We start from the raw sequence: 12,581 nt of genomic DNA, 5'->3' as shown, positions 1-12,581 counted from the left end.
ATTTAGTAGCTGGTGCTGGTACTGCGTATATTTCCCCATTGTACTATCGTGACGTAGTTTGTGCTGGTGTTAAGTATACATATTTAGATACAGCGCCGGGGTTAACTCGTCAACTACAATTTTGTTTGATAAATCTAACGGTTAAGATTTGAATCGCTCTTTTCCGAAGGTAATGCCTGACGAGTCTTTAACTTTCGCCCATAATGTATTCATGTGTGCATGTATGTAAATGATTCGCAAGTATAAAGTGAAAGTAGTACGATGTATCGTATCTGTCAATATAAAATTGCTGACCGTTGCATTGCGCATAACGGAAACGTGTATGCATTTAAATAGCACGTTTTAACTTTTCATTCTTCATGCATTAGCTACTAAACTAATAATATTGATGTAATTTTTCTGATTTTCTTTATGTATTTTAAATGACAAACGAAAATCGTCGATGATATTGATCTTGTTCCTTAAATACGAAATTTAAACGTAGAAGGAGTATTCAAATTGATTTTTAATCACGTTTACAAACTGTAGAGCATGAAATACGTGTATTGTAATTAGCTCTTGCATATGGTTAAAGTAAATTAACGTGATGAGTAAATATTCATTGTTCTGCTGCAAGCTCGAGTGTGTTTATCGTTAAATTAATTGCAGAGATCCTGGGACTTGTAGTGTTAGTTTTATACAAAATATAGACACGCTTGGGGATGCAAGTAAGATGAGTTACAAAGAATACATTACATACCTATTCTGTTACAAGTTACATTAAATTGATTAAGGCGGGAGATTGTTAGATTATGTTAGATTGTATTGTTTTTGTTTTTGTTCGACCTCGTGAAGCTTTTAGGAATATCACTTGGGTAATTTTGAGGATTCTTCATACTACTAGCTTCCGGAAGCCTTTAGGAATTGTAGAAATTGGTAGGTGATGTGTTACCATCAGATATCAGAAGATAGCAATGTACTGCTTTAACCAGATATCATATGAACTCACTTTTAAAGAGCTTTTGCATGTGGTGTGCTAATGAGATCTAAAATCTAGGTCGCGATCTACGTCTAATAGTTTCTCAGGAGATAACATATACTCTGTACTCTTCTTATTTATTGATTTATCACTGACTGTACTCAAAAATGATTCCTGTGGTATCCCACGAACTGCTGGTTCTTTGTTAACGGTAAAGCTTTACCATTTTATGAAATGCGTTTTCCTGATGCTTCGTCAGAGGCTAGAGGTAGTAGTGATTTGCTTGTATTACACGCTCGGATTTAATCGGGATGCCGATATCTAATAATAATTAATCTTGCCAAATGGATTGGATTTTGGAAATTGTACCAACAAGTGTATTGACGACGAGTGGAATTTGACAATTAACAATTAGATAAATGTAATAATGTTCGGTGTACGTATCTATGATATGTTGTGGTCGTCATTTTTGCGAATTACAGTCTGTTACAGGTGGTTCGGTTGCAGCAATCGAAATTAGACACGTTTGAGATTTACACAACTTTCGCTAAAAGATCTGGGTCATAAGCATATACTCAACAAATATTCAAAACCTTTACGTGCCATGTGTGTTCGCGTTCGTCCAAAAATAAACGCTCTGCACTACATATATCTATGACGATGCTAATGTGTAAAATTGGGCATTTTCAAATACAGTTAAGTTAAGCAACTAAGAAAGCAACCGTGTTTTCGTTAGAAATTAACTAAACTTTTAACCTGATTGTTAAACTTTCGTTCTGTTTGGTATTAGGGGTAGCAATCGTTTAGATTCACTTGTTACTACCACTACTTTTATTTGGTTGAGGTGGAGTTAAGATAGGTATGGTGTAAATGAATTTAAACGTAAAAATGGTAATATAATTTAATAATCATCATCATAAGGTCGTCAGTCTTAAGACTGGTTGGACACGTACCTCCACTCTTTCCTATCCTAAGCTAAACTTCGCATTTCCCTAAAACTAGAACAGCCCACATCCTTAACTATTTGCGAACAGTAATCTAATCTAGGTCTACCTCTACCCCTCCTAACTCCTGTTTCTGCCTAGACCTTCATGCCTAATAAGGTGTCCTACCAACCTATCTCGCCTATTTTTTATTGACTTCCAAAGAGTCCTCTGTTCTCCTATTCTTTACAATACCTCTTCATTTCTAACTTTTTCTACCCACGATATCCTCATCATCCGCCTATAACACCACATTTCGAACGCTTCTAATCTTTTGTTTTCCGCCGTGCCCACTGTCCATGTTTCGCACCCGTACAATGCCATGCTCCAAACATACAAGAGGAAATTCTTCGTCTTTTACATAGAAGACTTTCTCCTGATTCAAACCACTTTTCACTGCTTACTGAGGTGCGATGCCCAAATTATTCATTTAAGTTATACAGGGTTGATATTTTAAGTAATAGAGGTGTTGGACTCCGAGGGGAAGGGAACACAAAAATTTATAAATTTATAGGGGTTATTACGTTATCGACGTTTAAGTTATCAAGGTTCTACTGTATTAGGAAGAGGTGAATGCACACTGTAGAAAGTCATAAGAAATTAAAGGAGGGGGTTTGAAGGGACACAAAGGATTAATTAAATGCAAAAATAGAAGCTAAAGAACAGAGGTAGACCTCGGTTAGATTACTGTCTATGATACTTTTTGTGTTATGATTAAACTGTAGCTAATGTTTGTTAATGGAATATTAAGACAATGTGATAAGGTTATTGAGCCCCCCCCTTATCTCTCTCTCTCTCTTGTCGTTAAAACGGGATTGTCAGCTGCTGATATACATAAGTACGTAAAAAACAATGGAAAGTGCTTCCTGTTCTACTGAATGTATACTATCGCAAAATGCATACATATGAATGTCTTTAAGTAGCTTTGTACTTAATTGTAAACTTGAAATTTTGTTTTACTACTTCATTGTACTTTCTTCTTTCTAAGACAACTTTACTGATATTAATTCTTGGACAATAGAAATTTAAATTAGGTACAAGTAACTTTTACGATTAGACATATTTAATGGGTATATGAATGAGTTCATGCAAATATATACAAAACCAGAACGAACATTTCTGTTTCTTCTAATGTATTTGCATATGTGTGTTATTGTTTGTTTCTTCTTACGAACTCCCTATAAAATTTGATTAGGATTTCGATAAAAGGGAATTGACAGATGCAAAAAATATGTGTGTATGATCTTTTGTTTTTACGAAAACGTTCGCTGATGTAAAACCATTTAGAACATAAGGTCCAACTACTATTTTGCAGAATATCGTTGCTTAACTTAAAAAACTACAAGTTTGTCTAGAAAGAGTTTCCTACTCCACTTGTTTGTAAGATTATACTTGTGCCTTTAATTGTCCTTGTGAAAAACTCATAAGCAGGGCCTGCCTTAGCCATTTAGGCGCCCCGAGCGAGTCATGTCTTTGACGCCCTTTTAGGTACACGTGTGAAGATGGATATCAAAGTTTTTTCTGGTAGAATTATCCGGCACGGGTACTCGGCGTCATTATCCTGATCCTAAAAATGTACCGGATCTAAACAGCGTATCCGGCTCATTATATTTTAGACTACATTTACTTACCGTTTGTGTTTTTCCTAATTACAACATACAATAAACTTCTTTTAAGATATATTTAAAATGCATTATACAAACAAAATGTATATAGTAATCAGTTGTTTTTTGACCCCTATTTATTGTAGATAAGCAAAGGTTACTTGTCAAGGTGGCAATGTGAGACTGAAAAAAGTTTAAATATTTTATTTACATTCATTTTGTTTAACAACAATCTTTGTCATCGGAGAGTTTGAATAGAGCTTCAATCTTTCTGGCGTTTAAAAACATTTTTTAATAGGCGATTTGAGATGTATGCTATCTTGAAATGAATTTTCTCTTGCGAATGCATCTTTAGTTGCATTTATTTTTAGTAAACGCGGAAGGAAATGACAGATTTAGACAAGGTCTTGTAGTATATTAAGTGATCTCCCGGCTTGTAAACACATACGGTACAGTTGCCAAGATCTTAAAATACACTGGATCGTATATGATTTACAACATTCCCCTGTCAACTTTATGAACACTAATAAAACTTCATTATAGTTGCATGTTTCATACTGTTTTTGATTGAGGAAAGTATTTAATCGAAATGTATCGATAAATATTGATTTCTACTTTAAGAAGTTTTGCGTTTATTAGTTTACCAAAACGTTATATATCTTAGACTAACATTATCTAATACGAGAGTGATTGTATTTTTTTATTTTATAATTATTTCGGAGATTCGGAGGTTGGTACTCTAAGAAGTAAAGAATAAAGTTTTAGTTGTTTTTAAAGTTGTATTAATTTTAACAACGAATTCTAATGATTGTTCTAAAGTAAAAGGTAGTGAGTTGAATTCTTGAATTAAAAACATTGAAGAGGCTACGTTGTTAGGTGTATTTACTGGTTGTGTAAACCTAAAGCAAAAACCTTGCTATCCCAAAAGCTCTTACATATATAAAACTAGGTGTCAAATATCAAAGATCATCGACGATCACATAAACCTAATTTTTGTATTCCTCGGGAACACTATTTTTTTTTGGATTAAAGGTACCCTATGTCCTTTTCTGCACCCCTGATAATGTGTGTACAAAATTTCATGATGATCGATTGAGTAGTTAAAGCGTGAAATGATAGCAAACAAACAAACTCATCACATTCTTAATTATAGTATTAGTTATTACGATTAGGATGACAGTAGAAGCAGTAATTGTAATGAATTCTACAATCGGAACCCTGAAAAAGAAAATTGTTGGATATTTTGTTACCATAGTAAAGGAAACGAATGTTTTCTATCTTTTTATTTTTGTTTACATGCCTGTCCTAGATTAGTATGCTAATAGATGCAGACGCTTATTAGCATCAGAATAATGGCTTAGTAACCCAAGAATATATAGGTAGGTAAGGCAAACATGTAGGTGCTTCTTATTAAATAATGTAATGAATTAACCGAACTAGTCGATTATCTATCTTATTTTACGATTAGATATGTGTAGACTTCTTTAAGTTTTCTTTAATATACCGGACTAATAGTTACAAAATAATGTCTTAGTACGTAGGCACCAATACTAAATTAATGAAGCTTTTTTTAGATATTGGAAGTTAAATAAAAATTACTAGTAGTTGTAAACCTTGACGTCTTCACTGTAACGTTTATGTGTTTGTTACGTAATCTTGTTTATTGCATTACATACTGATATATTTACTGTATAACGTAATGTGGCCTTCCGTAGTAAAAGAGTACATTTTTGTTTATTTGTTGTTGCTTTTTATTTGATTAGTAAAGTATTATTAGGGTCTTAACTGATGAACATTTTTGTTTGTTCTCAGTTGATTATATCTTATTTATTCATTTGAATTTTTGAGTGCGATTCTTTTCTGTGCAATGGAAGACTATCCGTTTTTTTTTTATATTGCTGGTTAAGTATCTTTTATGTTCTTTTAATCTGTTTGAGATGCCTCTCCCGGTCTGTCCAATATATGTCGCATTCAATCATAGTTTTACTGTAGATCTATTTCCAATTTTGTTAAGTGAGATGCTGTTTTGGCATAAATTATTTAATCTTTTAGAAATAGTATTACTTAGACCTGTTAAGTCAGCCCGAGATAAAAATGTCCAGTCTCTCAGAGTCTCTGAAAGCGAGACTCGAGTCTCCGGCTCATCAAGTTTCTCTGGTGTCGCTGAGAGAGACTGCCAAAAAACTGTTTAGCGTCTTTGAACGAGAAACTCCAATCTCTGAACGAGAGACTCGAATCTCAATAAGTGGTGTCTCGATAGACATGGTTAAAATTTTCTAAGTTCAACATATTTCAGAGATCCCAGTCTTTCACCGAGATTTTTCAGTTTTATTCATTCAGTCTCACTGTGAGAGACTCGAATCTCTGAATTAACAATTTTATCGTTCGAATCTCTCATACAGAGACTGTGAGAGATCAATAAAAACACCTAGGCAATAACTGAGAAACTTTGAAGGACTATAAGAGACGCTCTCAGAGACGCTGAAAGACTCTGAGAGACTGGAGAGAGACTGAAAATTTTTGTTCAGAGAGGTCAGGGTTGTTTTTATTTTTAAGCATGTTGTCTATTTTCTTCAACAGCACTTATTAGTACAATTACTATTAAATTTGTGGGATGTTACTTATACACATTTAACAGTACAAGTTGCGAGCCTCAGCTATGTGTAATTACTACAAACTGACCTAAATAATGTAAATACAATCATGTAATTAAATGCACAGTCATTAAGTTTCGCTTCACAATGGCCATGCATCATTAAGTGCTCGTAATACGGTACACCTGAAACTTCTACGAAAATCGACCCCCCGATCCGTTTATTCTCCCATTCTAAATTGCATGTACAGACACTATATAAAATACTGTACAAATTACTTATGTACTTTGAAAAGTGTTGTGTATACTCGTGTATAAATATACTGTGTTGTAATTTAAAACTCACGGAAGTAGTTATTGTGTAAGGTTTTAATGATCTTTGACCTCAAATTTTTGTAAAAATAGAATGTAAAGGTAATAGGTTGTTAAACGATTTCTTTTTGTTTTTTTTTTTTTAGTAGACAATTATATGCGCAATCGGTTTGTGCAAAATTTCATCAAGTTTGACATCTTCATTACAGTGTTAAAAGATTGATACGTACCTATATGAATAAATTATTTCTGTAATCATTCTGAAAGGTCTGCCCGATTCTTTAAGGCATATAACATGAGATAATATCAAATATCACCGCAGAGTGGTACAATATTAGGCATTAGACCCCTGTGGTGCGTTTTTAATTTTGACGCAGCTTGTTTAACAGATTGGCATACAGTATAACATAGTGCTATCTCAGACTAATGTACATTATGGTAATACGTAGATACCACCGTTTATAACGACATTGTCATTTGGCCGTTACAACCGTAAGTTGCTGTATCCAATTATTATGGTGTCGACAGTGGTCCATTCGGACCACACAAACTGTAGTGAGAGTTCTTGCAACATCAAGCAGCCATTTGCTTTCCGGAACAAATGTCGCTGGCCGTAGATTTAGACATAAAATATTTTAAATTAATGAAAACTTTTGAATATTTAAGTTCATCAAAGAGTGGACCTAACTTAAAAAATTCATTATATCTGGTGGCCACAGCGTCTTACGATAGTGTCTAGTAACGACCACGCGTGGCGATGGCTACTAGTGGCGACTGCAGGTGGCCGAGTGTGCAACCTACCTAAGAAATTCTGAACTCCAGAAAATGCAGTTTTAATTTTTTTCAAAAGGTGACCTGATTACCCTGACTTTTGAGTTTCAGATAATTTCTCGTACTTTGCTACATAGGTATTTTCTTTAGTTATCTTCTCTTAATTGCAGATTTTCATGATACAAAATATCAAAACTGCAGGTATACACTATAAGACGTATCGTGAAGAAAAAGTATCGTTGACGATCAATGTGCATATATCAAAATATGCTTGTTAGATACCTTTTTTCATAAATAATCAAATATGTAAATGAGTAATTGAGTGGGCTACACAAAAAACCGTTTAACTGGTTTTTCTCACATTGCCAATTGTTAGTCTGTAATAAATAATACTCTATACATCTAAAGTTTCTATAATTTGATAAAAAAATAATCGATTTTAATCTTTTATTTTGCTTATGCGATTTAGTACTGTGCTCGTTTGTCTACCAACTGACCAACAGCCTTTTTTTTCTGACCAATTGTCAGAGGTCGTCGTCGACCGAGTAATAACAAAACTGTCGCTTTTAATTTAACACTAAACGAAGATTGCTATAATAAAAAATTGACTATTATACATACACCAGCAGTTCATTCATCTGATTTTCAAGGCTATAGCCATGACGCGATGTACATAGTATATGACACGGTCGCCATTATCTGAAAATACTACGTAAGTAATAATCATAATAACAAATCTGCATACAATGCATGAATAAAAAATTGTAGAATGATAATATATAGTACGTGTTCACTTTAATATTAACCTACAATTTAAAGACAGTGAATTTAAAATTTTCAAAAAATTAGATTCTCAAAGAAATAAGCGCAGTTATCACTATTTTGCATTAAAGTTTGATTTAGAAGAATATAACTCAATCTGAAGACAACTATAAAGTTTAATTAGGTAAACAGTTAACATGAATGGAATGACTTAAGAATAACGTCCGAGTAAGTGTACGTTTGTCAGATATTTGAGCTGTGAGCGTAGTAGCTCTATAAAAGATGGCCGAAATCTTACTTTTCTGACCATTCAATTTTTTATTCTTTGTTAATGAACATTTTAACAATTATATTGCGATAATTGGACAATTCGAATAAGTAATCTAATTATTATTTGATCGAGTGTAATAGAAGTACCATACGCCTGTGTATGACAGTTAGTTCATGCTTGTAATGACTCAACACAACATTAATAAGAATTTTTTTATTTCAGATTATTCCCATGGTTCATCAATCTTTGGGTTACATAGGATTATTCTAATGAAGGTAAGCATTAATTAATTTTACCAACTAACAAAGTATTTAAAGTGTGTATTTGAGTTTTGTAAGTAACAAATTGGTTTGTGGAATTAGCGATTGCTTTATCTTACTTTAAAACACTGATAAAGTAAAAGTAAAACTTTCTAAAAAGTAAGTCAACATTCTGCACATTGTCTCACCAAATCAACAGATAATACTGATAAAATTTAATACTATTTGTAAATAATAAGAAATGGTTTACATACACAGATATTGCTGCCATTGTTATTTTTGCTTTCCATTTTTTACGTATTAGATTACAAAACAAAGGAACGTTTTTACAATAAACTAACTTTTTTCTACATGTACATACATATACCCACAAATATCTAGTTATCAGTTACACAATATACGACAATTTTAGGAAGATACAAAATTATATGACGATGACATAATCTCTAACCAATGTTGCTCTTGGTAGTATCGGCCTTCCTTTAAAACGATCAGCAATTCTTAATGAACACCAACGAATATTAGCAATTGTTTTATTTATTGCTTCCTATAGCATAAAGTATCCATTAGAGTGATGAAATAATGTTTTCAATGCCAAATGTGTACAATAATGACAATTATATTTATAGACACATTAATTATGATAGTACCTACTAAAATATGGTGGATTCACTTTAAGTATTTATTACTCAATTTTAACGAAAAATCTTAGTCTATTAAACACTTATTGCGGTACATGAGTACCTAATAAAAAATTAAATTGAACCGATTAATGTGTTGAAAGGGCTCCTCGTTTCAAAACGAAGACAAATCGCTTGTACATGTACATGACCATAAATTTTCGTACAGTCAGCTAACCATGACATACCTAACGGTTATTGTCTTACTTAACAATACAGGAAGACGACTTCAAGTTCCACACACTTCATTGTTTTGTGTGTTTCAGTTTCCTGCCTGCTTGTTTCCGAACAGCTCAAAGACAAACCAAAAACTTTCGTAAAACTATCATTAGTTTCTGAAATAAAGTATACATTAATAATAATAAAGACAGTACAACTGTAGGGATAGAAATATAGGGACAAAAGATTAGTACGCTTAGATTTGCAGATGATGTAGTAATATTAGCATCTAACAAGGAGGAGTTAAGAGATAGCTGTACGGGTGCGAATGATGAGCACACTGTGGATAGAGAAGGTTAAAAATGATGAGATATTAGAAAGAATAGGAGAACAGAGAACTCTATGGAAGTCAATAAGAAATAGGCATAGAAAAGAGAGTTAAGAGGATTAGATTACTCACAAATAGTTAAGGATGTGGCATGTTCTAGTTTTAGGAAAATGCGAAGATTAGCTCGAGATAGGAAAGAGTGGAAGTACGTATCCGACCAGTCTTAAGACTGACGACCTTATGATGATGAATACATAATAATAAATGCAAGAAAGTTTCTTTTGTCAGAACATGTGCAAATCGGCAGGAATGTTGCTCACTATCGCATTTTTTTTATCACGTGGCGATAAATTGAATGGGGTACGGTGTGCTTTGCCTCTAATAATAACATGGTGGTAGCATGATGCGCAAGTTTCAGCTACAAAATCATGGTCACCTCAACAGTGCGCCGGGGGAGAACACAGACAAGTGGGCGAGTATGCGCGGTCGGTACCGGTAAGGCCCGTTGCGTTGGGCGATTCATGGCGGCCTTTTGGATGCATGTCGTACACGTTCATGTCGTCGACGATCGTTGCTGCATTCCAATAATAATGCGGCACGTGGACGTCCAAGGGGGACAAGTGCGGTGGCGTAAACAAAGCAAGTGGCTGACAGTGGACTCCTACGTCCTAACGCATCTATATACTATGGTCACGTATGGAATGTCCAACATCGATCGATTTGGAATATCAATCGCTCACTTCATTGAAGTAGAGTCTTATTATACCATGAACCAAAATAATTTGGTAAATGCGGTGAACTGATGCTAGTCTTAAGGCTGTTGTAGTCGGTTAGGAAGCAACTCCAACCGATGATGACCTTTAGACCCGGATAAGGATAGCATCAGTTAACCAAAGTAATTGCGCTGATGCCCTACGGTTTGAATTACTTGGTTTCATTATCAATAAAAGTTGTATCAGCTACTGAAGTTGAATAATGAGTGATAAAATGTTAGAATTTATTTAATAATAGCCTGGCCTTCGCAGTTGAAGAAAAATGCGTGTACCTCTCTAAGATAATGTGTTATTTTGAGCACGTATTCGTTCTTTTTACGGTATCATAATTTATCTTTCGTCGACGATTTCTCAGCTTGTCGTTGGTAGAAGTTTGCGAAATGTCCTTCACTTCATCCTTATGCCAAATTTTCTACATAGGGAAGATGATGAATTGATGTTTTTATTTTGATTATGCTTGGATAGAAATATTATGGTTATAATAAGGTTTAGTAAGATTAAGATAGTTGTTTATTCAAAGAAGATTGAACTACTTTCGTAGGTAGATGTAATACAGAATCCCATGACTTTGAATTGCACAGTGAAATAGCTCCGTCCGTTGATTGATTTCTAATACCTCTTGAAAACGGTGGTCGTCACAGTTTACAGTTTATCTCTGTGGAACCTCATTCCTGATTGTGTTGTATAGTGAGACACTTGGTTATCAGTGGTTTCAAAATGATTGCAATAAGTTCCGCCTCTCGTGCATATGAAGACTCATGGGATTTTGAACTAACTATACTTTTGTAGCTGTTTGCACGCGTGTTGTGATACTTAACCGTCTAAATCGTAAGTTCGCTCACTCATTTTAGTAAAACCGTGGCTAGCGAAGCACATTTTTTTGAAATAAGCCTTTTGTAAATGTCAAGTATAATTTACTGGACACTTGGGACAAGTGACGTTGTTTAGTAACGCAGGCGTTGCATGTTTAATGAGTTTCCTTCTTTAACCTTTGTCACTCCCCGGTAATTCCAACTCATTTTCAGGTGTCCCGTGGGTAATGACATCTTTATGCGCAAGTTTTTTGGAAAATTGCAGGGTCCTGTAGGTATCTAAAAATACGAACGCAAGTCATGTAAAAACCACACATTGTCCGGGCGTTTATCTGTCACTGCCTTTTTTCTAAGGAATTGATAGTTGGCTGTTCAAAATTTCACCTTACTTACTTTCCAATAAGCCACTTCTAAAAAGACAATAAATGAGAAAAGGAACGAGGGTTTCCTATTCCATGTTGGGTCAAAAAAAAAGTGATTTTCTCTAAACTTTTGATGATTCTTGCACTTATGTTGTATGATCTCTAAATCTCAACAAAAACCGCGTGTTGCTCTTTAAGATCATCATAGAGTCATCTATTCAAAAATTGGTTGGACATGTACCTTCCTACTAGCTCAAGGTAGTCTTCTAGAACCTGGAGCCATTACACTTCGTTAACTATTTACTAACAATTTTCTAATCTCGGGTTTCCTCATGTCTCAAAAGAAGTGCTATCTTCCTATCATCCTAGCCCTTTGTTCTCTTACCCTTTACAATTCTTCCTCAATTCAAATCTTCTATAGCTTTACTTTCATCATAGTTGACGCGATACTTGAAGCGCGTTAACTAAAGATGATGGGCTATTTTATGACGCGATTGTAGCTACCACTAGCCCCTGGAAGACTACATTCAAGGGGTCGAAAAGCCACATGTGGCTCGCGAGCCACAATTTGCCGACGTCTGTTCTAATACAGCAGTAGTACAATAAAATGGCCTATTTTTGTACAGTTATAAAGACGCCCTCTCTCTCTCTCTCTCTCTCTCTCTCAGGTTCTTATATAATAAGGTAAACATTTGTATTAAACGTTTAAAATTCCTCTTCAAATATTTCGACCTAACTGCATACTGGTTGTACACAGGAAACATCGCTGACATTTTCTTGTTTCTCGATTTCTAATCCCTCCCTTAGGTATGTGTGTCTACATCACTGACATGACGCTCACACTACCCCGTGTTTCCATGGCAATCGTTGGTTCAACCCCACGCACATTCACTTCGGGGTATTTATTTTATCATGGTCCACATTCTCTTCGGGTACACATATGATAATTCAAA

General features: G+C 34.4%; 1 protein-coding gene across 4 annotated transcripts in view; it reads left to right on the top strand.

Moving 5' to 3' along the window:
- The window catches only part of LOC108739236, a 119,196-nt gene that overhangs the window by 47,974 nt on the left and 58,641 nt on the right, over positions 1-12,581 (top strand). For all 4 annotated transcript variants that reach the window (XM_018473051.1, XM_018473053.2, XM_018473050.2 and 1 more), the window contains exon 2: positions 8,477-8,529. The gene's annotated coding sequence lies outside the window, so the exon portion shown is untranslated. The remainder of the gene's footprint in view (positions 1-8,476; positions 8,530-12,581) is intronic.

The sequence above is a fragment of the Agrilus planipennis genome, unplaced genomic scaffold (assembly GCF_000699045.2).
Source record: "Agrilus planipennis isolate EAB-ADULT unplaced genomic scaffold, Apla_2.0 scaffold140, whole genome shotgun sequence".
NCBI lineage: Eukaryota > Metazoa > Arthropoda > Insecta > Coleoptera > Buprestidae > Agrilus > Agrilus planipennis.
Note: the sequence above shows the minus strand (reverse complement) of the source record. Positions and strands in the feature narration are given on the sequence as shown.